The sequence below is a fragment of the Propithecus coquereli genome, unplaced genomic scaffold (genome assembly GCF_000956105.1).
Source record: "Propithecus coquereli isolate 6110/MARCELLA unplaced genomic scaffold, Pcoq_1.0 Scaffold1143, whole genome shotgun sequence".
Taxonomy (NCBI): domain Eukaryota; kingdom Metazoa; phylum Chordata; class Mammalia; order Primates; family Indriidae; genus Propithecus; species Propithecus coquereli.
Window position 1 is genome coordinate 199013 of NW_012135448.1, and position 26040 is coordinate 225052.

Genomic DNA, 26040 nt, shown 5'->3' on the forward strand with positions numbered 1-26040 from the left:
AAGCTAACCCCCAAAGCACCAGGAAAGATCGTGAGTCTGGGGCACCTGCCCTGGGGGGGCGTGGGGCACGGGGTTACAGGACGAGCGCATGGAGGGCATCGTACCGGCGCCTGGGATGGGGAGGGAGACTATTCCTCGGTGAAGCTTTCTTCATTCCTTCCATTTTCCCCAGAGTCAGGCCCTGGCCCTGCGCTCCAACGCTGCCATCTGGCTTCTACCCGTGCACACCCGTAGCGTTTACCTAGTTGTCACCAGGTGCTGGCTTTTCCCCCAGTGATGTTTGGAAGACACCTTGCCTTGCAATGAGACTTCCCACCCACCAGGTGTAAAGGCTGCCTGATGTCCATCGAGCGGCTGCCGCATAATTCACTGGTACCCGACTGCCGGACAGGTAGGATGTTGCCGGCGGGGTTTCCTCTGCTGCTATAAATATCTTGGTACTTCAGGCTTTGTTCTTCTTTGCAGTTATTTCTTGAGGATATGGTTTAGAGGTGGGATTAAGGAGTTAAGGGTCGAGATGGCTCTTCTTACGACCTGCCATGTTGCCCTTCCGGAAGACGAGCTGCAGTCGGTGGTGCGGGTGGGTGCCCCACCTGTCCACCCCTGTGCGTCCTGTGCCTGGCGAGGGGTGTGTGGCATGGGGACGGGTGTAGGCTGCAGCCGGAGCCTCTGGCACCATCAGGGAGCCAAGTACTGGAGGTTACCCATCCCTCCCTGGAGGGTCTCAGTGCTGGCCTGTGTGCCGGGCCACGGAGCAGACGGTGGGAGCACTGGCCTCCCGGCAGGTGGGGCACCCTGGCATGAGCTGGTGCAGAATGGGGTGCTCTCTCCTGGCGGGGGCTGTAGCTGCCGTCGTGGGGAGGGACAAGGCCCAAATCAAGATGCTCATTTTGGCATGTGGCAGCCTCCCCCTCTGACCCTGCCGAGCCAGCCTGGCCAATTGTGCTCTGGAACCGTGAACGGGGCATCCCAAATCCGAGCCGCTGACGCGCCACAGCCGGCAGGAAGATAAATGGAAGGTCCTTAATCCCAGCGTCTTTCCATAATTAAGTTTTGAGATCACCGTGGGCTGAACGCTGGTTTCAGCAGAGCAGCTGGGATCGGCTCCAGGTGGGCGCTGGCGCGCGGCGGTGGGGCGGACGGATGCACAGTGCAGCCAGGAGAGCCCCTGCCACCGCCAGCCAGACCGGGGAGGGGGCATGGATGGACTCCCTGGCCACTGCAGATGGCTCGAGGCCCCAGTAGGGCTGTCCCCCTACCCGTCCCTCTCCAGCTGCCACTGCCCTGCTCCCAATCTGCTTCCACTGTTGGGGGGGCATCTCCAGGTACCTTCCCCAGCACCGCGGTGGCTGTCCCTGGAAACAGCGCGTTGCCTCAGTGCCCCCTAAACTCTGGCATTTCACTGATCCCCGCACTCAGCATGTCTGCTGGGCACAGGGCACAGGAGGGGCGGACAGACGAGCCCCGCCCATAGGGAGCTCCTCCGCCAGGCCCGGGGGAGCCTGGACACGGCAGCCCCGAAAGCCCTGGTCCCCCGGGGCCTTGGAAGGCAGCCTGCCGGCACCCTCCCTTGTTGCGTCCTCCTGCATTTGGGGAGTGGACCAGCTCCAGAGGGCAGGGCCCTGCCTGGGGACCTTCGACCTCGCCAGGAGGAGACAGCAGAAAAATGGCCTCAGGGTGAAGGGCCAGGGCCTCTGGACTGCCCCTGACCGGGCCCTCCTCTCCCAGGCCACCACGGCCCCTCCGCTGCCCATTCTGCCCTGGGGAGGAGGGGCCAGTCTTGCTCCTGCCCCTCCCTGTGTCCTCCCTGTCCCCCACCCACAGCCTGTCCCCAATTGCCCTTCCTGCAGGACCCCTGCAGGTGTCATGCTGCTTTTAGGGGACAAGTCTCGCCTCCCGGCTGCCCCCTCCCTGTTCCACGCCTGTGCACAAATGCATCACGAAGGCCACAGAGCAGATTCCAGGGCCACGTGCTTCTTTCACAGTAAGTCCCTAAACCCTCATCTCCCCCGGCCCTGGGGAGCTTCAGCCGTGACACAGTCCGCACTCTCTCTGCCCATGTAAGTCACACGTACCCCCAACTGTCCCCAACTTCCAAAGTGTCACAGAAGGAGAAGAGTAGGCTGGTGGTGGCTCCAGTGAAGGGTAGGAATGTGCCGCGCTGGAAGCAGGAGCCAGGGGTCCCTGGCAGGACCCCCAACCCAGGGGTCCCTGACAGGTCCCAGGGACCCGGACAGATGTTACTTCAGCTAGGGTCTGGACAGAAACATATTAATAACAATGAAAAAAGGACAAAATTCCCCCATTTCTCTCTGGGCCAGATGAGGGAGGTGGGAGGAGGTGGCCCTGCATCCCCCTACCCCGGACTCTCCCGGGAAGGGTGGGGGGTGTGGGGCAAGGTCAGCATTCGTGCCCCAGCACGCCCCGCACTGTGTCCTGGGCTTCCTCCTGCACCTCCCACCCCAGCACGGCAAATCCCCCAAACATTCACCTGCAGCTGCACCCGGGGCCAGCACCTAGCGGTGGCCAGACCAGGTAGGCTGCAACGAGGGCGGGAGCCAAGCGCTGGGCCCCCTGCCCCTCCCAGCTGGGCCACATCCAGGCGTTGCTGCCCCAGGGTCAGCCCCACTGCGAGGTGCCTCTCCTCTACCTCCTTGTTCATTCGAGAGCTTGTTTTTGGGGATCCAAGTCTGTCCATCGAGATGCTCTGAGCCTGGACAGGGCTGCAACCCCCAGGGCCACCTCCAACCAAGAGGCTGCGGAGACCACGCGCGGCCAACATACACTGACCCGCTGGCGGACGATATCTCTCTTCCTGGCTTTGACCCCACCAGACACAACTTCGGGAACGTTTGTGCCCCACGGATGAAGGGCTGTGACGGTCACAGCAAACCTATGTCGCAGCCGACCACACCCCACGCACCGGCCCGGAGGGTCTCCCCAGCCATTCTGTGCTGGGCATTGCTGGGTTTGGGGAATTGTGGGTGTGGAGGATGCTAAGACACCATGTGCCACCAGCACCCCATGGGCAAGATCCCAAGAACCACTGCAGCGGACCAGACCCACTTCTTTTCTGAAGGTGGTGCCGGCGGATGGTGAGTAACAATGAACCCGAGACCCTTTACAAAGAATGCCCAGAGTCAGCCCTCGTGTGGCACCACCAGCCTGGCACGACGTAGGGGCTCGAATAACTGGAACCCCGTGGGGCTGAGTTTCTTCCTTGGTTCCCTATGACAGAGCCCCTCGCCCCAAGCTTCCCAAACTGTGGGGTTTAGGCCCCTGATAAAGCCCACCTCTCGGGCAGTGCACGGGGCTGTTTCCCACGACATTCCCACTCACAATGGGAGACTGGCTTTGAGTTTGTCGCCAGCATGAATGAACACTTCGCTGAGCAATTTTTAATAAAAACCAGACGTGGTCATGGAGCTGCCTCTCGTAGCAAAGCCCATCTCCTTGTGAATGAGACATGCTCTCCCCTGGCCTGGAGAAGGGCCGCCGAGCTGCAGGCGCCCTGGGAGGGGAGCGCATCTTGAGAAAAGCGATGCAAACCCTGTTGGATCTTTGAGACCAGGAGAATGCAGCGGGGAGGAGCAGAAGGGCTGGGGAGAGAGCGAGGGAGGCCGTCTGGGAAGCCGTCTGGGGTCCATGAGGAAGCAGGAAGGGCTGGCCTCCCCGCCTACCCCAGAGAGAGGGGAGGAGCCAGGCGCCCAGGCAGGGCCAGGCTGGATCTGACCCAGTGGGGTGGTTTTTCAGCTTCCTGGGGGGTGGCCGTCTGAGAAGCCCAGGAGAGAGGAGGCTGGAGACCCAGGGGCCCCCACATGCCAGGTGCCCCTAGGACACAGACACTAAATCCTCATTATAAGGCTTTTTAAATGCACAGACAAGATATTAGCGTTTAAACAGCTTCTATTACTCCAGGGCAAACTTTAAAAAACATAATATTTATAGAAAACCTCATTCAGCTCGCCCTGTTTGCTCTTTATTCCTCCTGCAATTACTACTAATTTAGAGACGCTTTGCTGTGGTATCTCCTCCTGTAGCTGGTCAATTGTGAAGCCACCCACTGGCAGCCGTCCCTGCCCCCAGTCTTCCGCAGGCTGCAGGTGACGTGAGCCCACTCCCTCGCTCGCTGTCCTTCCTCTCGGGGAGGGGAGCAAGTGCTCCGGCCACCCCCAGGCACCCACGCGCCCTTGGCCAGTGCCCTTCTCCCTGGGCCATCTGTCTGTGCCACTGGGTCACCCCTGCAGGGCTCCCAGCCCTCCGAGGCCGGGAGTGGGGGTGTCCTCCACCTGCTCTGGGCTGCAGCCCCCATCACCCGTGGAGTTGCACTGCGCCTCCGGACCTGTGTGTGAGACCTGGGTGGGAGGCACCTCTGGAAAGCGCCATGCTCAGACCCTCTGCCACGCCAGGCGCCCTGTGCTATGCCACGCCAAGGATGTGCCACCGTGAACACCCTATGTCTCTCCCTGCCTTCCCTTCTCCATCCACTCTGCGAGTCCTTGCCCAGCCCCTCTCCTTTCCAGGGCGCGGCTAGAACGTCCCCTGAACAGCGCTCAGACGAATCTCCCGCCCACACGGGGCTCTCAGTCTGCGGGTGCTGTGCTTAAGAGGGGGGCACAGTGTGCGGGGCACACGGGATGGAAGGGCAGGGCTCAGGGAAGAGCACGTGGAGGAGCCAACTGGGGCCTGAGGACACGCAGGACTGGACGTCGGACATGCGGGGGCGGGAGTCCTGGCCCTGCCGCCGGACAGCTGTGATGCTCTGGGCAGAACTGAAGCGCCCAGAGCGTGTGGCCTGTGCTCGGCACGGCCAGGCTGATGCGTCCTGCTGCTGCTGTTCCAGGGCAGTGGGAAGCAACTCAGGCTGTGGACACGGGCACCGGCCTGTGGGCTTTGTCAGAAGGCCCCTGAGTGGAGGTCAGAGCTGGCGACAGCCGTGTGAGCAGGGCCCAGGGCTGGAGCTGATGGTCTTGGGGTCACCCAGGAGTCCAGTGTCTGTGCCCTGTCCCCAAGGGGCCTCAGCCCAGCTGGGGCCAGGACGTGGCTGCCTGGACTTGGAGCTGGAGGCCGGGTTCTGGCCCTGGTATGTCCCCAGTGGCCCTGCTCTGGGTGGTAGTAACAGCCCCGCCAGGCCCTCCCAGGTGATGCGAGGTACACTCAGGACGTGTGGCCCACGTGAGGACATGTTGTCTACCTGAGGGATGAAGGCAGAGGCCATGGAGGCCACAGGGCAGGTGTCTCCCAGGCTGGGACCACTGACGGGCAGGCAGGAGGGCCACAAGGGAGTGCATAGGGCACCAGGTGGGGGGATGAGGAGGGAGAGGAGGAGGAGTATGGTGGGCTGAGCTCGGTCTCCTGCAGGGAGGAAGGCACCGTGGCCCGCCAGGCCCAGAGCACAGGCCCTGCGGCTGTGTGGGCTTCACTGTGGCCTGAGCAGAGCCCACGTAGGTGAGAAAAGCAACAAGCCCACCCGCCCTGGTGCCACCTGCCCTGCCGGGCGAGTCTCTCTCCCGCTGTGCTGGCAGACGACACACAAACCATAGTTCCCGCCCAACCTGCACACGGCACAGTGACCTCATTTCACTGAGGAACCACCTGAGGCTCAGAGAGGTTTAGTGACTCACCCAAAGTCGCACAGCTGCTGAGTGGCAGAGCCAGATCCTGGGCTGGGGCTGAGGATGCAAAGCCCCTGCTGCAGTATTGGGCCACTGCCCAGACCCCTGCAGCTTCCTACCGCAGGCCCCTCTGTCGCCCCCCTTAGTGGCAGGCCTCCTCCAGGTGGTGTCCCCACGAGGACCGTCCAAAGACGGAGATGCCCCCCAGGCAGGCAGAGGCTCCCCAACTCTGGGCCTCTGTCACAGAGCTGCAGTGGACGCCTGCACCCCTCCCACCAAGGGGAACCCCCGCCCCCGTGGCCAAGCTGAACCCAACCCCTGCTGTGCCGTGGCTGGCCCCGTGGCCTTGGTGTGCCACCGCACCCCTTCACGTCGAGCACAGGAATTGTCGGTCGCAACCTCATCAACTTTCAAATGGGAGCAACGGTATTTCCAAGGCCGCCTTGAGAAGTTATGTCCTGGGATGGAAAGACACGTGGTCACCTGGGTGACCCTCAGCTAAGGCCAGCTGGGGGTGGGAGGGAGGGCCGGAGAGGGAGGAGTGGGGAGCCCTACAGAGCTGCTGCTTCAGAGGACACCCTGGGCCAAGCCCCATCTTGCCTCTCGGGATGGACTCATTCATTCATTCATTCATTCATTCCAGGTTCAAGGTTCCTAGAGCTGCAGCCAAGTGTCAGACATGGTGTGGGCACCAGGAGCTGAGCAGGTGCCAGCAGGGTGCTGGGGGGCCAGGTGGGTGCAGCGGGCAGGGTCAGGGGAGGCCACAGGAAGAGGGGCCCCTTCTGCCTGTGCATTCAAGGGGTGTCCTGGGGAGGTGTGGAGGCCCAGGGCACCTGGGTACATCCTGGCCCTGCCTGTGCCCTGAATGGGAACGGGCTCGGCAAGGCTCAGCACCCCGTGCTACAGCGGTGAGGCCGGCCACGGCCATCTGACTCCCTGCGGGGCCCACAGACCAGCTGCCCAGTGTGGGCCCCATAGGTGCCTGCTCCAGGGCCCTTGAGAGCGTCCCCTGCGGAAGGACCTCGGTGGCAGCCTGGGAAGAGGCACCTTGATGTGGGGAAGCCCCCCTGGGAGGTGTTCCCGGGCTGAGGCCACAGGGCTGGGCATAGGGGAAAAGCTCACCCCACAGGGAAAGCACAAAAATTCACATAGATTTCCACGGTACCCCCACGCAAGCCTAGATGCTAAAGATCCCAAGATGTGGCCTTCTCCTGTACACGCACACACACGCACACGCATGCCCCCAGCCTTTTCTTCTCTCAGCTCAGCCCAGCTGAACGTGGACCGTGTGGTCCCTCACAGTGGGCCTGGCGCTTGGCCCCCTGGGCACTGCCCCCTCCCGGCTCCGTCTGGCTGGAGCCCACTGTGGTCTCTGCCGTTTTCATGAGCTGTTTCATGGGCTGTGTTTTTTTTGAGACAGAGTCTCACTCTGTCACCCCAGCTAGAGTGCACTGTTGTCATCACAGCTCACTGCAACCTCAAACTCCTGGGCTCAAGCGATCCTCCTGCCTCAGCCTCCCGAGTAGCTGGGACTACAGGTACACGCCAGCACGCCCGGCTAATTTTTCTGTTTTATGGACACAGGGTCTTGCTCTTTCTCAGGCTGGTCTCTAACTTCTGAGCTTGAGTGGTCCTCCCACCTCGGCCTCCCACAGTGCTGGGATTACAGGCGTGGGCCACTGGCCCAGCCTCCCTGTGAGCTTTGTGGAAAGTCCGGGGGCTGGCGGAGAAGCAGAGTCCACCTGGGGGCCTCCTCCTTCCCCGGGGCCTCCGTGAGCTTGCCAGGCTTGGAGCTCTGCCGGGTCGCTTGGGCCCCATGGACCTTCCATCACCACTTCCGGGGACCCAGGCTCCCCACCGATTGTGTAGCTCAGAGCGGAGGAGAGGAGGAGAGGGGCCGGGTAAGGTGCAGGGAGAAGGCAGGGCTGGGGTGGTTTGGCCGACAGTCCCGGGAGCCACCTGAAGTTGGCCCTGGGAGACGTGGGCCAGGGTTTCCCGAGCCGGCAGGGAAGTGCCCAGAGAGGGCTGGGATGATGCATCCACGCAGCCACTTCCGGAGCTGGGCCCAGCCCCTGCTCCGGCCCATCTGAGTCTGAGGGACAACAAGGGGAGCCTGCCCCGCAGCCAGCGCCCCTGTCTGGGGACCTGTGACCGGCACCCCTGCTGGCGGGCCTGGGGGACCGGGGGTGGGTGCGCTGTGCTTCCCCAGCATCTCAGCCCGGACCTGCCCGGAGCCGAGAAGGCAGCCCGGCAGTGCACGCTTGGTACATACCCAGACATACATCATCATTTCGGAACCGCGGCTCCACAGCAGGCTCCAGGGAGGCCGGGAGGAGACCCAGTGAGGGGGGGCGGCTGCGGCAGGTTGGCGAGGTGCAGGCTCCGTCCCCACACTGGCTGGCCCTCAGTTGAGCTGTCGCTTGCAGCTGTCTCAGCGAGAGCGGCTCTCCTCTGGCTGCCTCCCGCGCCCCTGCACACACCGGTCCCCTCTCCCCCTCCCGCGTCTCTGCCTCTGCTCTGTCTCCCGGGTCTCTCAGCTCGGTGCCTCCTCGCCCATCGGGGGTCCTGCCTGGCGCTACCCTGTCCAGCTCCCGGCCTCGTGCGCTGCCACTGCTGGCTCTCTGCTCACAGTCCAGCCACGGAGCCTGACGCTCCAGCACTCGCCAAGCAGGGGACCCGCAGGAGGCGGGGGTGGGGGGGCAGAACCTCCCAGCCTAGGGGATCTCACGGAGGCTGGGACAGGGACAGGGAGGAGAGTTTACCTAAGGTTAGAAAAATTCTCACAAGGTCTCTCTTGGCTTCAGAGGGTGGGAAGATGGGGGTGGACGGGACAGAGAGGTGATACTGCCCAAGACTCCAAGCCCCAAGTCTGGAGGCGGTACAGGGAGGGGAAGAGGTGTTTCTGCAGAGAGGGGGCACTCCTGGCCTGGAGCGTGGGCCAATCAGAGGTGTTGGGATGCAGCAGGGGTGAGAGGGTGGGATCCCGGGGAGGCGGCCGAGTCTGTGTCTAACATCCGTCCTGCCCAGTATTCTCCATGACGCCCCATCAGGGAGGGAATCTGCGAGGACCCAGCCTGAGCTCCTGCAGCCCTTCCACCCTGTCGCCCACCCCATGCGGACCTGGCCCAGCCGGAAGGAGGGCTGGATGAGAAGCTGGGAGCCCCCAGCTTGGCACCTGGCTCCCCTCCAGGCCTCCACCCCCAGCTCCCTGGCTGGCGAGCCCAGGGAGGCACCAGGCAGCGGCCTCTGGGCTTGGCAAGGACACCTGGGAGGGGGGAAGGATGGTGGTGCAGACAGGGAGGGCTCGAGGGCAGAAGTGTGAGTGTCTCACGTCGTAAGCTGCAGAGCGAGACTTTGCCCAAACCCTCCCACGCCATGAACACTGGACGGCAGGAAAGGGGGTGCCCCGCTGGGGACTGATTCTCTGGGGACCTGCTGCCTGATTCACAGCAGGTCTGAGGACCTTGATGGCCCTTTGGGGTCGAGCACCTACGTGCCAGCTATGCCCAGGAGCCAGCCCCGGCCAGAGGTCTGGAGGCCTGAGATCCATCCGAGCCCGGCTCTGCGGTCCCCAGCCCTGCAACCCCTGAGAGTCACTTCACTTCTCTGAGACTCAGTTTCCCCATCTCTACACTGGGGTGGCAAGATGGGCCCTGATCCTAGGCTATCTGGGGAGGTGTCCCATGCGGGCCAGAGCTCCGAGGACTGGGAGCTGGCACGAGTCCCTGCATCCACCCTGGGACTCCGGCATCATTCTCCCGGCCCTTGCCCAAGCAGGTGAGCTGCCGTGCCTGCCACCTGCCGCATTTACTCCCGGGTCTATCCAGACAGCAGGGCTTTGGGCTCAGAAGGCTCTCAGGGACAAAAGTGCCCATGCAAGATGGCCTTGATTCCCCTTCTCCCTGGCCCCACTCTCTGCCCTGGGCACGGGAGCCGCTCCTGGAGGACAGGGGCTCGGCCACACCTGTCACGTGCAGGGCAGCCAGCGTCGCACTGGGCGTGCAGTGGATGCCCGTCGAAGCTGGCTGGAGGCTGAAGAGAGGTGGAGGCTGCTGGGCATGGGCTGGGCTGCCCTTTAGGGAAGACGGGGGCCGCACGCTTGCAGAGGGAGAAGCAGCGTCCTCTCCTACAGGCTCCGGTGGAGGGTTTGGGCGCCTGTGGTTAAATTCACATACGGTACCTGCAGGGCATGGGTGTGGCCTGGTCCCTCTAAGCCTTTCCTCCACACCCTGGGGACCTGCCCACACAGCCAATGGCTTCCCGAACAAGCTGGGTGTCGCCTGCCTCCTCTCCACTCCGGTGGCCACACCAGCACCTTCACCAGGAAAATTGCCTCACGGGCAGGGTCCGTATCACATCAGGCTCTGGGGATCTGCTCTAAAAATCCATGCCTTGAATGCACACACGTGGCAACACAGGAGCCCACCTACACACGGCTGCGTGTGCACAAATGCGCTGGCCTCTCCCTGCACACACAACCATACACACACAGTCGTACGCACACCTCTGCAGGTGACCCTGACCCCATCAACGTACCAAAGTGGCACCCACCTTGGGGCAACCCCCCCGCCCCCGTGGGCAGACCACATCCACGTGTGCCCTAGAGGTCAGCTGCAGACCCTGGCATGGAGCCCTGATGCTGCACCTGGGCCAGGCTGTGACATTTGCCACAAATTCTGTCCCTGGTCCTCCAAGCTGGTGGCAAGAGACGTGGAGAGGACGCAGCATCCTCCGGTCAGAGCGCCAGTGGTAATGAATAAATGATGACGGGGACGGAAGGGGAGGGGGCTTGCAGGACGCTCCCCCACGGAGGGATTCTGGGTAGGGGACTCTAGGGCCGGTGCCAAGCGTCCCGGGCCACCGGCGCACTCCAAGCCCAGCTGCTCTGCGGTAGCCCCGGCACAGCAGCCCCGGCACAGCAGCCAAGCCAGCGACACTCTCAGTGATTCGGCAGCGCAAGATGGGCTTCGGGGGAAAATCCAGCTCAGCGTGGAGAGGGGCAAGAGGACCGGAAAGGAGGGGTGTGGGGGGCAGAGAGAGAGCCGAGGGAGCCAGGGCCGAGGGAAGGCAGGCCCATGCCGCCCGCACACCTGCGGCTCTCCGTGGCGTCCTGATCTAAAGAGCTGCTGGGCAGATTCTTCCCACACGGTGACATATGGCGGCCACCGAGGCATCACCTTCATCCGCCGCTCGGAGTCACCCGCCGCTCCCCTCCCAGGACACAGGAGGTTCCTCTGCAGCTCCCCCCACGAGACGGGAGCTCAGGCAGCGCCCCCCACCCCCAGGCTGGCCAGTTGCCATCGTGAGAAATGTCTCCCTCCAGGCAGCCTGAACCTGTCTCCCGGACTCTCCTCTTCTTAGTTTTGCCAGCCGAGGCCGCCTGGCGGAGCAGCCTTTCCCTTCCGCAGCCAGCCCGGCCCTCCAGACACACCGCTCGCCGCGTCCCTCCTCCGGGCACAGGGTGCTCGGCCCGTGGCCATTTCCCTCAGGACACGTCCAGGCCTCCACCTCCCCTTGCCCACTTGGCTGTGAACCGTCCCCCAGCCCGGAACTGGCCCCTCCAGGGTGAGCCTGGCACCCGAGGGTGGCTCCGGGCACAGCCACGAAACCCAGCCCCACCCTTTGGTGAGCCAGGAACACAGCTTTACTCAAGCCATGGAGATGGAATTGTCTGGAGGGTGACCATGCCATCAGTCCCCCGGGCAGTACTGGCTCACACACCATCACTAACCGTGCCCGCTTTGGCTGGTGGGTTATTGGGTCACCCCACTTATACCGAATTTACCATCAACAGAAGCCCCTGAGTCTTCTTCCTCTTGACTCAGCCAACTAGTGTGTTTGGACTTAAGAGAAAGATTTTACATTTATTCTGATTAAATTTAGTGACTGTCACCTCTGGTCCCAGCCAGTAGACCAGGCAAACTATTAGTTATCTTCCCAGCTTTAGGTTAAGCAGAATTTGATCATCACACCTACGAAATGTTTACACAGACTGCTGGCAAAAGTCACAGCTAGGATGGGGTTGAGAACCGAGCCTTGTGGCACAGCCCTAGAGACACCCTGGAGCCGGCGCCCTTTGGAGACACCACTCAACAGCTCTGGGCGCACCTGACCTGACCCCACAGCACCTTCCTTAATGTGGGGCAGGTGGGGGGCAGGTGTCTAGAGATGGCCCATAACCACCTCCTCCAGCCCGAGGGTTTCTCAAGAGCAGGTGACCACAGAGGAGTGGGGATGGCCTTTTTGCCTGGTTAGCAGAATTCCGCTACCCTTCCCACCCTGACCAAGAGAACACACGGGGTCTGTGACTACACGAAGGGCATCTCGAGTGTCACCTGGTGGGTGGAAGGAGCCTGGGATTTGGCAATACTCAGACCTGAGCTCAAATTCCAGCTCAGCTGCTGACCAGCTGTGTGGCTTTGAGCAAAGGACTTACCCTCTCTGAGCCTCAATTTCCGTTTTGTTAGAGTGGGGACAGCAACATTCACCTTCCTGGATGATTCGGGGTTTATAGATCACCCAGGTGGTGGTCCGGTGGTGGTTCCGGTCCACCCAGGGCACACAGGTGTTTGATAAACGGTCACGGAATGTGCAGGTGTATGAGTCAGGAACAGGGGGTGAGGCAGGTGAATTTATTCACCGCAGAACTGGAGAAAGAAAGCCTCAACTCCCCCGCTTGGGAGGCTTTGGGACCCCGCCAGCCTCAGGGAGCCCACTCGGCATTCTGGCCAGGGACCACCCGAGCGGGGCTGCTCGGAGCCTCTGCAGGGGCAGTAGAGGGCAGCAGCTTCTCTGGCCCCTCGCCCACTCCCCTGTCCCTCCTGTGCCCCCTCCTCCCTCCCTTCCCTCTCCCTCTAACTCTTCCGCAGGTGCCAGCGGGTTGGCAGGCCGGACACCCGCAAAGGAGCTGTGGAGATTTCTTGCTGGTTTTGGCTGAGATCGCTGGACTGTGCGCTGAGTCCCCGAAGGCTAGTTCCAGCAGAGAGGGAACAAAATATGTCCTGAGAGCTTAAGTTCAGCAGCGGAGCCAGAGAACATCCACAGAGGCGAGTGGGGCCTCGCTTCCTGAGTGTTTTCCCCCCTTCCTCCCAGACGGGTGTCCTCTGTCCCCCTAGAGTGGACAGAGGTGCCCACTGATGCCAGAATCCAGCTCACCCCGAGGAAGGGCGGCTGTCTGCTCTCGCACTGGCTGGCCCAGGGCAGGGTCTCTGTTTGGTTCCCTGTCGTATCCCAAGCACATAGCGTGTGCCATTGCTCCCGGGATGAGCGGATGGAGCATTCATGCCACCTGGGACTCTCCCTTCAGGAAGGATCTGTGCGGGCCCTGCCCGTCTGCTGGCTGGGGAGGGTGGCGTGGGAGGATAACTCACGGGGGTACTTGCTGTTGCAAGATTAATTTTACTAATAACAGCTGGAACACAGACGTGATGGCCAAGAGGCAAAAAGCAAAGTGCCCAGGAAGACCCTGACCAGCCCAAGGGACATAGGCAGGTGACCCTGGGGTCCAGGTGAGGTGGGAGGGACTCAGAGGTGGGGGAGTCATGCTCAGGGGCTTTGTGCTGGTTTTTCCTCCCCAGCCGGTAGTGCGAGAGCTGGGGAGGTCTTGAATTACACCCATCACATGGCTGTGACCTCCTTCACTCTGTGGGAGTGGGTAGGTACCACTGCTTTGTAGCCACCAACAGGGATAAGACCTGCCTTTCCTGTGGCCCTCCCCTGTGAATCCCAGAGAGAGGGGACCCTGCTGTCAGCCTCAGTGAAAGGCCTTCGAGGTCAGAAGGAACCAGGGTGGCGCTCGTGTCTTTCTCTCCAAAGAGGGAGGTTGGGTGGCTTCTCCTTCTAAGCAGCTCCCAGGCCGTTGCGGCTCTGTCTTGAACGGGATCACATCGAGGCCCCACCGCTCCTCCCGGCCCTCCCTGGGAGCTCGCTGTGTCTGGCACAGGCCTGGCAAAGCCGTCCGCCGCAGGGCAGGGGGGCCGCTGTGAAGTCTGCGGGAGAGGTGTGTGCCCCGCTCTCCACCCACGACCTGCCTCCCGCTCCCTGAGACCCGGCGAGAAATCACTCTGCCCAAGCGGAACACGCCCCGCCAAGCCTCCTCTCCAGCTGTAATTAACACTCTAGGGAAAACACAGACTCGGGGTTTTCATACTTTCACACAAACGCGCGCGCGCACACACGCTGTTCTTTCTGCTGCCCTTTTAACGTCCTGCTCCGTTCACGGGTAGCACGAAACCACCTAGCTGGCTACATCTGGAAAGCTGGGGAGACACCAGGGACCCTCCTCGGGTTCTGTGATGCAGAACGGGGCAGTCTGGGAGCTGGTTTCCAGCAGGCAGAGCTCGCGTTGCATCTCCGATGTGTGGTCATGCACCCTTGGCCCCTAGCGGAGTCAGAAACGGCCACGGGTTTGGGTTAACCCTTTGCGTTTAACACTTTTGACACCTTCCCCAGCCAGCTCCTTTTTTATCCCCCGTAATGGCAGCCTGACTGAGGCACCGGTTCAAACACATGTGTGCAGACAGACGAGAGCTCCTGACACCTGATGTTCGTACAAAAACCTCTGCAGTGAGTTCAGAGCCCTGCAGTTCCATGAAGCTAGACAGCCAAGAGCCTGACAATGGAAATGCTCTCTCGCAGGACCGGAGAGCCCACAGGCAGGAAGGGTGAGTGCTCTGTGTCCCACGCTGGTGGGGCAGCAGGAGCACGGGTGGGAAAGGGCTGAGAATGCAAGCCAAGAAATCCACGCTCCCTTCCTGGGAGCTTCCATTTTGCTCAAGGAAATTCCCAGTGTGGAAAGAACCCGGGACCCCCAGGGCTGGGTGTTGCCCGGGCCACTTACAACGTGAGCTTGGGTAGATGATTTACCCATCTTAAGCCTCAATGTCCTCATCTGTGGAATGGGGACAGCAGCATCACTCCTGCCTCCTTAATAGGCCTGCTGTGAGGACGAAATGGAATGACAGGTGTCGCTCGTGACGGCCTGTGTCCCCTTAGCAGCCGGAGAGGCTGTGCCCAGATAGTGTTGAGAGAGAGGCCCCACTGTGCCTGGCTCAGCCAAGGTGGGGCGTAAGGACTGTGATCCGGAGACTGAATGGCCAGGCCACCAACGGGTCCTCTGTTATGCTCACTGGGATGTCCCGGCCACCACACGCAGCGACACGCCCACAGTGGGTCCCGGCGGGGTTACTGGAGCCTCGGCTTCTCTTCTTGCCCCCACCAAGTCTCTGTGGGGCTTGGGGGTATTGTTTATCTCGCGGTCTTTCTCTCCTCACTCTTTACAACCAAAATCTTCCAAGAAGGAACTTTGTGAAGCACGCTTGCCAACAGTCTTCCGAGAGCTAAGTTCCTGCTGCTGCAGAGGCCTCTGAACTAGGGGGAAGGAGGCTGTCCTGTCTCTGCGTGTGGAGTGTGTGTTCCAGGCGTTTGCAGGAACGACCCCAGGCCGAGGTGAGAACCACGGGAGGGGACTAATGGTACAGCGCTCAGCGCCCACCTGAACGTCCTCCCCACTCGGACTGGACAGGGCCCTCCACGGTGTGCGCGGCGCTGGACAGAATGCGAGGGTCCTGCCTTCGGAGCAGGGTCAATTGGACCCAGAACAAGCACAGCTCTGGGCCCGTCTAACCTTCTGAGAAGCAAGAACTGAGAGGGTTGAACCATTTAAAATGACTGTATTCTAGGACAAGGCGCAAGAATATTTATGGAACACAAAAGTACCCAGCTCCCAACGAGGTAACATTTCTAATGTCCAATCCAGTCACAGATCACCACGTATGCAGAGAGGAAGGAAAACATAACCCAAAATGGGGAGAAAAATCTATCACTTGGAACTGGCCCGGAACTGACTCAGATGTTAGAATGAGAAGACGAGGACATTAAAACAGCTATTATAGAAGTGTATTCCATATGTTCAGAAAGGTAAGTAGAGACATGGAAGATATAAAAAACACCCACGTTGAACTTGCAGAGATAAAACCACAATGTCCGAGATTAAAAAAATACATCGGATGGGATGAACGGCAGATTAAACACTGTAGAGAAAAGGTTAATGAGCTTGAAAACACAGCAACAGGAACCTCCCAAATGAAACACACAGAGAAAAAATAATTCAAAAGTTGACAAGAACACCAGTGAGCTGTGGGACAATTTCGGGTGGCCGAACACACACGTTACTGAGAGTCCCTGAAAGGAGCAGGGGACAGAAAAAAACGCTTGAAGAAATAACGGATGAAGACGTTTCCAAATTTGGTGAAAACTATGAACTCAGAGATCCAAAAGCTCGACAAACCCAAGCCCAAGAAACCGAAAATGACCCCTGAGCAAATCATAACCAAATTGCTGAAAGCCAGCAATGAAGAGACAACCTCAACACGCAGCCAGAGACAAGACACGCTGCGGACAGAGGAACAAAGATGAGAACAATGTCAGACTTAGCGCCAGCAAGAGAGAGGACCCTGAAGGAACATCATTAAAGTATGGAAAGAAAAACAACTTGTCAACCTTGAATTCTATACCTAGTGAAAATATCTTTCAAAAAAAAAAGTTGAAATAAAGACTTTTTCGGACATAAAAAGCTGGAAGAGTTTATCGCTAGTAGACTTACACTGGGAGAAACGTAGGGGAGGTTCTTCAGGTAGAAGGGAGAGGACAGTAGGTGGAAATATGAATCCACATAAAGGAATAAAGACCATTTGAAATGTTAACTATATGGGCAAATATGTGACTTTTTTCCTACTTAAATCTCTTTGAACTATGACTGACTGTTTAAATAACAACGACAACACCGAATTGCAGGGTCTGTAACACAGGTACAGGGAGGGGCGTGGTCCAGTGGCTGAAGGCTGGGAGGGAGGGACAGGAGTGGATTGTCGCAAGCCACTCGCCCCACATGTGCAGTAGATTGATACATGTGGAGAGCACCCTGTAATTAATGCAGGACACACACTATGAACTGTAGAGCAACCATCAAAATAACAAAGAGCTGCAGCAAACAGGTCAAATGTGGAGATAAAATGGAATAATAAAAAATACTTAATCCAAAAGAAAGCAAAAAAGAGGAAGAAAGAAAGAAAAAATAAATGGGAAAAACAGAGAAAAAGTATATAATGGACTTAAATGCAACCTCTAATGGCTTAAAATTGGAAAATTAGCCAATGTAATTCACGAAATTAACAGACTGGAAAAGAAAAGGCATTCAGTCATCTCAATAAACACAGCTGAAGAACTCGACAAACTTCAACATCCATTCCCGATAGAAACACGTAAAACCACCCGGCGGACGAGCGCTAGAAGGACCTGGAATGGAAGGGAATGTACTGAAACCACAGTCAGCCTCACACCTGCAGGCCAGCTTCCCCCGAGGCCCGGAGCCAGCCAGGACGTCTCCTCGCACCACGTGGATTCGACCGCACCGGAGCTCTAGCCGGTGGAAGGAGGAAAGACAAAATAATAAAGGACACCCAGACTGGAAGGGAAGAAGTAAAATTGCTCTTATTAACATAATCACTTATGTAGAAAATCTGACGGAAGCTACTAGAACTAGCAAGTGAATTTAGCAAAGTTGCAGGATACAAGATCACTATACAAAATATTTGCTTTATTTCTACACGCTAGCAACCATCCATCAGAAATCCAAAGAGAAATACCATTTGAAAGAACACGACAATATGAATTTCTTAAAGATAAATCTGACAGAAGATATGCAAGACCCCAACACTGACAACTACAACCACTGATGAGAGAAGTGACAGTTCTGATTAAACGGAAAGACGCACCTCGTTCCCGAGTCGGAAGACGCGGTACTGTTAAGAGGTCAATGATCCTCCAAACGGATCGCTGGATTCAATGCAATCCTGACCCAAATCCCAGCAGGACGTTTTTGTTTGTTTTATAAATTCACATACTGATTACAAAATTCGTATGGAAAAGTCAGGGGCCCAGAAGAGCCAACACAATTTTGAAAAAGAAGGACAGAGAACAAGAGAGTTACCTGATTTCAAAACTTCACTGTAACCTGCGGCAGTCATGACGCTGTTGGTACCAGCGTCAAGATAGACGCATAGATCGATGGAACAGAAAGAGACTCACGCACAACACTGATTTTTTATTTTTTTTTGAGACAGAGTCTCACTGTGTTACCCGGGCTAGAGTGCCGTGGCATCAGCCTAGCTCGCAGCAACCTCAAACTCCTGGGCTCAAGCGATCCTCCTGCCTCAGCCCCCCGAGTAGCTGGGACTACAGGCATGCACCACCATGCCCGGCTAATTTTTTCTATATAGTTCTAGTTGTCCGATTAATTTCTTTCTATTTTTGGTAGAGACGGGGTCTCGCTCTTGCTCAGGCTGGTCTCGAACTCCTGAGCTCAAATGATCCGCCCGCCTTGGCCTCCCAGAGAGCTAGGATTACAGGCGTGAGCCACCATGCCCGGCCACAACACTGATTCTTGACAGGGCTGCCAGGGCAATCCAACAGGGGAAAGCATAATCTTTTTAATAAGTAATAGTGAGATCACTGGATGTCCATGTGCAGAAAGATGAGTTTCAATCCATGCCTCGCACCAAGTGCAAAAATTAATTCAAGATAAATCATAGACCTAAATGTAAAACCTAAACCTATAAAATGTCTAGAAGGAGGCATAGGAGGAAAAAAATCTCTTTACACTTTACCAAAGACAATGGTATGGATGTCAGATAACCACATGAATAGATTCTCAGCGTCATCAGTCATTAGAGAAATGCAAACTAAAACCACAATGAGATACTGCTACATGCTCGGAGTGGCAAAAATTATAAAGACCAACAACGTCAAGTGCTGGCGAGGGTGGGGGAGAACTGGAGCTCTCACACGCAGAGGCCGGGAACACTTGGGGAGCAGCTGGGCACTCAGCCCAGGAGCCAGCCCTCTCACTCCTGGGTATTTTACTTAAGAGAAAAGAAAGACCGTGTCTATGCAGAGATTTGTTCACAAGTATTCATAGCAGCTTTATTTGTAAGAGCCCAGACTGGAAACAACCCTAACGTCCTTCGAGGAGTGGGTGGATAAGCACCCGCCGGCACGTTCCTAGCATGGAATACCATTTAGCAACAAGAAATGAGCGATTTTACACGTAACAGCACGCATGCGTCTCGAAGTAGTTATTCTGAGTGAAAGACACCAAACCAACAGTGCATACGGTGCGGCTCTATTCATAGAAAATGCTGGAAAATACCAACTGTTCGACAGTGACCAGAAGCAGGGGATCACCACTGGCCTGGGAAGAGGGGACCGCAAGGCCGGGGGGAGACATTAGGAACAGGCACAAAGCGGCTCTGGGCACATCCATTATCCCAGCTGTGATGGTGTCGTGGGTATAAACATACATCAAACCGATCAAACTGCACACTCTACGCGTAGGTGAGCGTCTGCCCATGGTACTTCAACAGAGCTGTTTAAACGAGAAACGTGCAAAAATCCGAGTTTACGGAGCCAGGCAAATCACTGCATCGTTACTTAGAATGCAAATGGATTCTTTATTCTACAAACGGTCTTACCCGAAGATTCCTTTGTTAGACAGACTCCACTCACAAGGATGGCATCTGGAGGCGGCTGTGCGGAGGCTGCCACCCCCCTCGTGGCTAAGAGCGCTGGTGGGGAGCGGAGCCAGAGCGGCTGCGCCCTTTGCTCCCGCTGCAGGAGCTGCATCTGGCACCGAGCGGCGCGGTGGCCCCCTGGCAGCGGGGCTGGGGGTGTCACGCACAGCCCACGTGGGAAGCCGAGCCCGCGTGAGGAGGACCCCACCCTGAAGGAAAGCGTGAGCGGGCCCGAGCTGCCCCTGCACACACAGCCCCGGGCGCCCCGCGGTGCCGGCGTCCGGGTGGGAAGCTTCCTGCCAGGGTCGAAGGTGTGCGTTCGGTCAGCGCCCACTTCTGCGCCAAAGTGGGCTTGGGGCAAACACCATACAAAAGGGGTCCCCAAACAAAGTTCCTAGTGTTCGGCTTAAAAGACATCGTGCTCCCTTAACCCTGACGGTCTATTTTCCGTTTCCAATTTTCAGAAAACACTTTGCTGTCCTTGTGCGCGTAAGACCTGAGACCCAGGAGTCTGCGGGGCGGAAGCCGCCCAGGGGCCAAGGGTTACAGACACAGGACACACCTGCACCCTCTAATTTTGTTCACAGCAAGTACACATCACAGACGGTCCCCGACTTACAACGGCTTGATTTAGGATTTTTCAACTTTATGATGGGTTTATCGGGGTATGTAAATGCATTTTGACTTGCGATATTCTTCACTTGGGATGGGTTTATCAGCACGTGACCCTGTCAAAAGTCGAGACGCATCTGTACTTGGATAACAACCCCCAAATAAAACTCTGGAAGTGAATCCGTGAGGAACATCAGCCGCAGGGGGGCCGTGGAGGGCTGGCTGCAAGGGACGCCCGGACTGAGGGCTGTCAGCGGCGTCCAGTCCCCCGAAAAGGGTCAACGTGGGGACTGAGAGGATTTCTGAAGCCCTGCCCCCGAGGAGACCAGGCCACCCTGGACCACGGAGCACCCTGGACCAGGGAGCCAGGGCTGCCCAAGGGAGCAGGTCCCCGAGGCCCTGGGGAGGGGACAGTGGTGCAAAGGGGACTCGGGGGAGGGAAGGGACCAGGGAGGACCATAGGCCTCTCAGGCCCTGGAGTCGCCTACAAACTCCTATCCATTCGTCCACTCCCCTTTCAGCCCCTCCGGCCCCAGCCCTGCCTTCCCCAGCACGCTCTGGGCCACCCACCGGGGACAGAGAGGAGATGACCTGGGGCTGCTGAACGACACAAAGTCCTCCCTCCTCGGCCTGAACTTGTGCTCCCTCCGCAAACGGGAAACCCCAGAAACGCCGGCACCCAGCGGCTCCCCAGATGTTCAGCACGCTCGTGTCTGTCAAAGCTACTCAGGAAAAACAGAGAAAGTCTTTACACCTTTTATTCAGCCAATTTTCCCCGAGGCACTCTGGGCTCTCTAAGAAAAGAGAAGAGAAGGAAGAGAGACTCGCAATCAGTGTTGTCATCACGCAGCTGGCTGCTGGCGACGCTGTGTGCTCACCGCCTAGTCAAGCCTGGAGCCGCAGCGCTACCTCCTGCGATCCTGGGAAACCTCCCCAGGTTACGCTCGCTCCGGCCGCATCTGCCTCACGCGAGGCTGGGAGTCGATGCTCCACGTAACGGGCAAAGACAAAGGGAACAGGGCGCGTGGACCTGCCGTCCGGGTTTCCCAAACCCGTTTCTGCCTGACTCCGGGTGTCCTATTCTCTCTTTCTCCTCCTTGCTTTGAACTCCGGAAGATCTCTTTGCTCTTCCCCCCATCCTGGCTTCGAGGTTGTCCACAAATGCAGGCTTGTTAAAGTGGGTTGTGCCCCCGATTCGATACAGTTCAGCTCCTTCCAATCCAGCGCCACTGCACGAGCCCACGGCCGGGAGCGTGGCCGAGACCCAGGGCTGCAGGGGAAGGGTCTGCTGCGCTGCCCTGGCGCGGAGCGCTGCTCCGTCCCTGCCTCTGCCCCTCCTCTACCCAGGCGACTCCATATCCCTTTCCTTCACCCTCTACCCTCCCGGGTGCTGTGCCCATGCCCTCAGGGTTCCTCTAAGCACAATGGAACCTTCTGGCCCTGGAATTCCCAACTTTTGGGCAACCTCAGCACAGGTGAGGGTTGGCAGGGCATCCCCATCCCGCCACCTCCCAGCCCTGCCAGTCCTGCTCCGAGTGACTCCCGACATCCCCCGAGTGCTCTCAAAGGTTCCTCACGGCTACGAGTGTCTTTATCTGGTCGAAGCAAATCTTTTGGCACTGACACCGTGTGAACGCAAGGGGCCATGCTGGCGCAGCGGCCGGGACCCATTTCAATCCCAGAGAGCCTCCGTGTTTTGGAAACCCCAGGACTCAAGGGGACTCAGGAGGGCGGTTGAGCCTGAGGCCTCACCCATGAGGGTCCCACCTGTTCTCCTGGGTCTGCAGGCCCAGAGCCCCCAGCCTGCCTAGTCCTCCATCCTGGCGCAGCATCCCCAGGGCCGTGAGGTTCTTCCCTGGGCCTCCCTGGAGGCCCTTGCTGCGTGGAAAGGAAGGCGGTCTCGACTGGAGCCCACCTCCTGGGAGCCCCCTCCTGCTGTGGCCCGGCTGCCCCCAGCGTGAGGCAGGCGAGGAGGGACTGGCTGGGGATGGCCCGGCCTTGCGTGTTGAGATGAGCACTGGCTGCCCCAGCACGTCCCACACCCTCTTCCTGCCTCACCCAACTGCCCACCCCACCTGGGGGAGGAGCGGGAGAGGCCCCTGGGCTCATCCGCAGCCCTCAGCCTTGCTGAGACATTTGGCAGGTGGCTCCTGGGGGCAGGAAATAGGGGCCTGCTTCTGGCCTCGCTGTCGGCAAACTCCGCTCCCCGCTCAGTGGGTTCATCAATTATGGTGATTTTTGCCTCAACGCATCAGGCTCACAGAGGAACACAGCCGTCCTCAGGTGCATGTACGTGGTAACAGCCTTCAGCAAAGCCACACACGGCCAGACTCATTTACCAGGATCGGGGGTCTCCGCACCCGCAGTCCCCACGCGCCCACTGCCCGCCGCGGCTGACACAGCCTGCAGGGCCGCAAAGCTTCACACTCTTCCTGGGGCCGCATCACCCAGAGGCGGGGCTGCCCTGCAGGGGCAGGTGGGTCCCCCACACTGTGAAGCCCCCATGGGTGGAGGCCGTGTTAGAGGTCCCTGTGTCCCCAGGCCTGTCTTGGGGCCACTGCAGACGGGAAGGGGACGTTTGCCGAGTGAATGAAGCAACAGGTGAGCGTTCGTCTTCCGGACGGGAGCTGGGCTCCCACTGGGAAGAGCGGGTCAGTCCTGTGCGAGAATGTCGGGTCGGGAATCCTGGCCATGGACACCGATTTCTCCACCCAGAGAGGCCCGTTCCCCGCCCACCTCCCCTCTAGGGCCCAGGCGCCCCCACCTTGCCCCCGGCTCACAGCACAACCCACCACGGTCGCTCCGGCCCCCCGCAGACGAGCTCCTCGTGGGCCTCCTGTGCAAGACCACTTGTCTCTATCCAACGCCGCCCTCACACGAGGTCTCTCGCCTCCCACAGCCTCCCAACGCGCTCTCTTCTGTCCACAGAACATTCTGTTTTTCAGAAACTACACTGGGACCTGCTCGTATGACCCTTGGAGTGAGAACACGAGCCTCTTAGTAAAACCCGTTTGTCGTGCAGATCATGCAAAACAATTTGCCAGGAAAGACTCCCTCGTGTCGTAACCCGGACCAAACCTGACATCTTCCCATCCCTCCCCCGCCAGGTTCCAGCAAGCACAGCGTGTGACGTGGTGGGACGTCCCTGACTGCTGACACGGCGTGTTGGCAGTGGCCGACCAGTCTTTTGCTGAGCATCTATTATGTGCCAGACCCGAATGTAGAGTATCGGCCTCCAGTCAGCCCCACGGGTCGGCTGTCTCATCTCCGCCTTTCAGACGGGAAAAGTGTTGATGTCCCTCCTGGTCTGTTTCACTTTAAGTCTGAGCCCCCTGCACGACATCATCCTTGGGGGGATGGATTCCCAGAATCCATCATTTTGGACACCTGTGCCCCTTCTTAGCTGCACTGGCAGGGACAGCAGCGTCAGCCACAGGTGCCCTGGTTGCAGGGGCAGTGAAGGGGCCTGTCCTGGCGCTAGCGTTCGGCTCGGTAAACATGGCTGGCGCTACCGCGGAAGGCACGAGGAGGACGGCTGTGACCGCATAGACCCGGTTTTGCAGGAGGGAGCGTGAATGTCCGAAGCAGGGCGATGGCATGTTCCTGAGAAAACACAGTTCCGGCGCCACGATAACACCACAGACAGAGATGTGCGAACAGTGGAAACGTGTTTCTCACAGTTCTGGGTGTTGGAAGTCGAGATCAGGGAGCAGCAGGCCCGGCCCTGGCGAGAGCCCTGTCCCCGGCTTGCTGACGGCGGCCCTCTCGCTGTGGCCTCGGTGGCAGGGGAGCACAGGCCAGCTCTGTGGGGTCTCTTCCCATAAGGGCACTCATCCCAGGGGACTGGGGACCCTCCCTCATGACCTCATCTGATGCTGACCCCTCCCCAAGGCCCCATCTCAGCTAACATCCCAGAGGCGTTAGGGCTCCCACCTACGGCTTTAGGGGCACCGCAGACACTCCCAGGGCTTCCCCATCCTGTGCATTTTCCCTCCGACTGTCCCCAAACGTGCGGCTGTGGTGCTCGGATCTGGTTTGCTGTCAGGAAGATTTATGCGGCATTGTCGCGGTCCTGCCGTGGAGTCACGGGAGCAGGAGGGACCCTGGGAGCCCTAGTCCCCCACCCCATGCTGCTGCCTGGCGAGGGGCACCCCCTCGGGGGAGGGCGTCGCGCAAGGTGCTTAGGCAGCTTTCAAACACCTGCCGCTCGCTGCTCTCTTGTGTGTTACTTTGGATTTTATTAAGCGGCCCGTTTGTGCTTCTGCCCTTAGGGGAGCCAGCGGTGAAGGGCGCAATTTATAAACAAAAACCCACTGTGGGCGGCTTAAGCACAACTGATGACGGCGATCATGGCAGCAGAGCCACACTGATTTAAGGGTTTTTTTCCTTCTTCCGAAAAGAAACTCACCTTTACGGGCGAAAGGAGGGGAGGGGAGGGGAGGGGACCTGGCTTGTGCTCTGAGCCGCCGTCAGGGAGACTGGGAAGTTCTAGCAGGTTCTGGCCATCAGAGAGCTGAGGAGAGGCTTTGGGTCCGGAGCGCACAGCCCACCTGCCCAGAGCCCCGCCGCAGGGGCCTTGCAGGCACCCTAGCTTCGGCCGCGCTCCAGAGGGGCCGTGCTCACCCTCTGCCTGCACGGACGCCCCGTGGGCCCTCAACAACGGCACGGACAGCGGGCGCTTGCCGAACACGTCCACGCCACGCGCCGGGGACTGTGCCTTTCCAGGTTGTAGCACTGTGGATGTCATTGTGCCTCCACGGCCACCTGATGGCGTAGGGTCTGTACCATGATCACTTCCAGTCTCCACACGACAGATCTGAGGCTCGGGGCCATGAAGCAGCTCTCCCCAGACCCCGGCCAGCGCGCCCTGGAGCTGGGTTTGAAACGGGACCTGCCTGACCGTGCTCGCCCGAGAGCCGATTCTGCCCGTGAGCACGCGGGACGAAGCCCGGGCAGCCAGCGTGAGCAGACGCTGGCCCACTCGGCCGAGGAGCAAACCCTGCTCACTGTCGGGCCCGCCTCCCGCCCGCCTCCAGGACATGAGCGGCCTCCATGTCCATCGTCAGCCCAAACCCTCCGTCTGTCTACAAGTCCCTGGGCCCAGCCCCTCCGACCACCCCTGGCCAGCGAGTCCTCCTGCTGTGCAGGCTTCTCTCTGCAAGGCCCACATGGCCTTGCCCGTGGGCTGCTGCTTGGGCCTGGGGACTCGCCCACGGTCCATGGTGCAGGCCGTACAGAAGAGGCTCTGAGGGGTGAGGTCTGCGGGCACCTGGCTGCCCTCAGTGAAGGCTGCGGGGAAGATGCGGCCTTGGTGTGAGCTGAATGTAGCACAGGCCCGTGCAGGGCCAGCGGGAGGGCCCAGGGCTGGTGGCAGTCACAGCGTGCCTCCTTGGTCGGCCAGGCGTGGAGACCGACGCCCAGAGGGGACGTTTCCCAAGGTTGACACGGCTCTGAAGGGGCAAAGCCAAGAGCAGAAGGCCCCGTGCAGCCAAGCAGATGCTGCTGCCGACATGGAAACAGCTGTGGGCCAGAGGCGTGGAGGCCAGGTGGGAGGCCTGTGCCTCCGCTCCCCGAGGACTTCAACACCCAGCACCGGAGCCTGGCGTGGGTTTGTTTCAGCAAATCTACAGACACCCACCCGGCCTTCCGCACGTGGACAAGATGCCAGCCGTGCTGGGGGGAACAGCGTCCCCCCGAGAGTGCACGTCACCCGGAAACGGGGTCTTTGCAGATGTCATTAGTTAAGATGAGGTCACACTGGATGCGGGTGGACCCTCAATCCAATGACTGGTGACTTATGACAAGAGTGGAGAACAGAGACACACGCCGGGAGGAGGCCATGTGAAGATGGAGGCAGAGATCGGAGGGACATGTCGACAAGCCACGGAGCACTGAGGACGGCTGGGTGCCCCCGGGAGCTGGGAAAGACAGGGCCGGTCCTGCGCCAGAGCCCTCAGAGACAGCACGCGCCGCAGCAGCCTCACTCCCGACTTGGGCTCTAGAACTGCGAGGGACTGAATCTCTCTGAGTGAAGTCGCCCCGTGCGTGGTCGAGCGTTACGGCAGCCACAGGAAAGGGATGCACCAGCCTTCCCTGAGGGCCTCCTGTCACCTGCAGGGCAATTCCCAGGAAGGCCGCAGTGGCGTGGTGGCCCCAGCCTTTGCCCACCCTTGCTGCGCCCGCCTGTCCTGGCCTCGCAGACGGCAGTGGTTCTTTCCTCACAGTCATCGCCGTCCCACGGACCC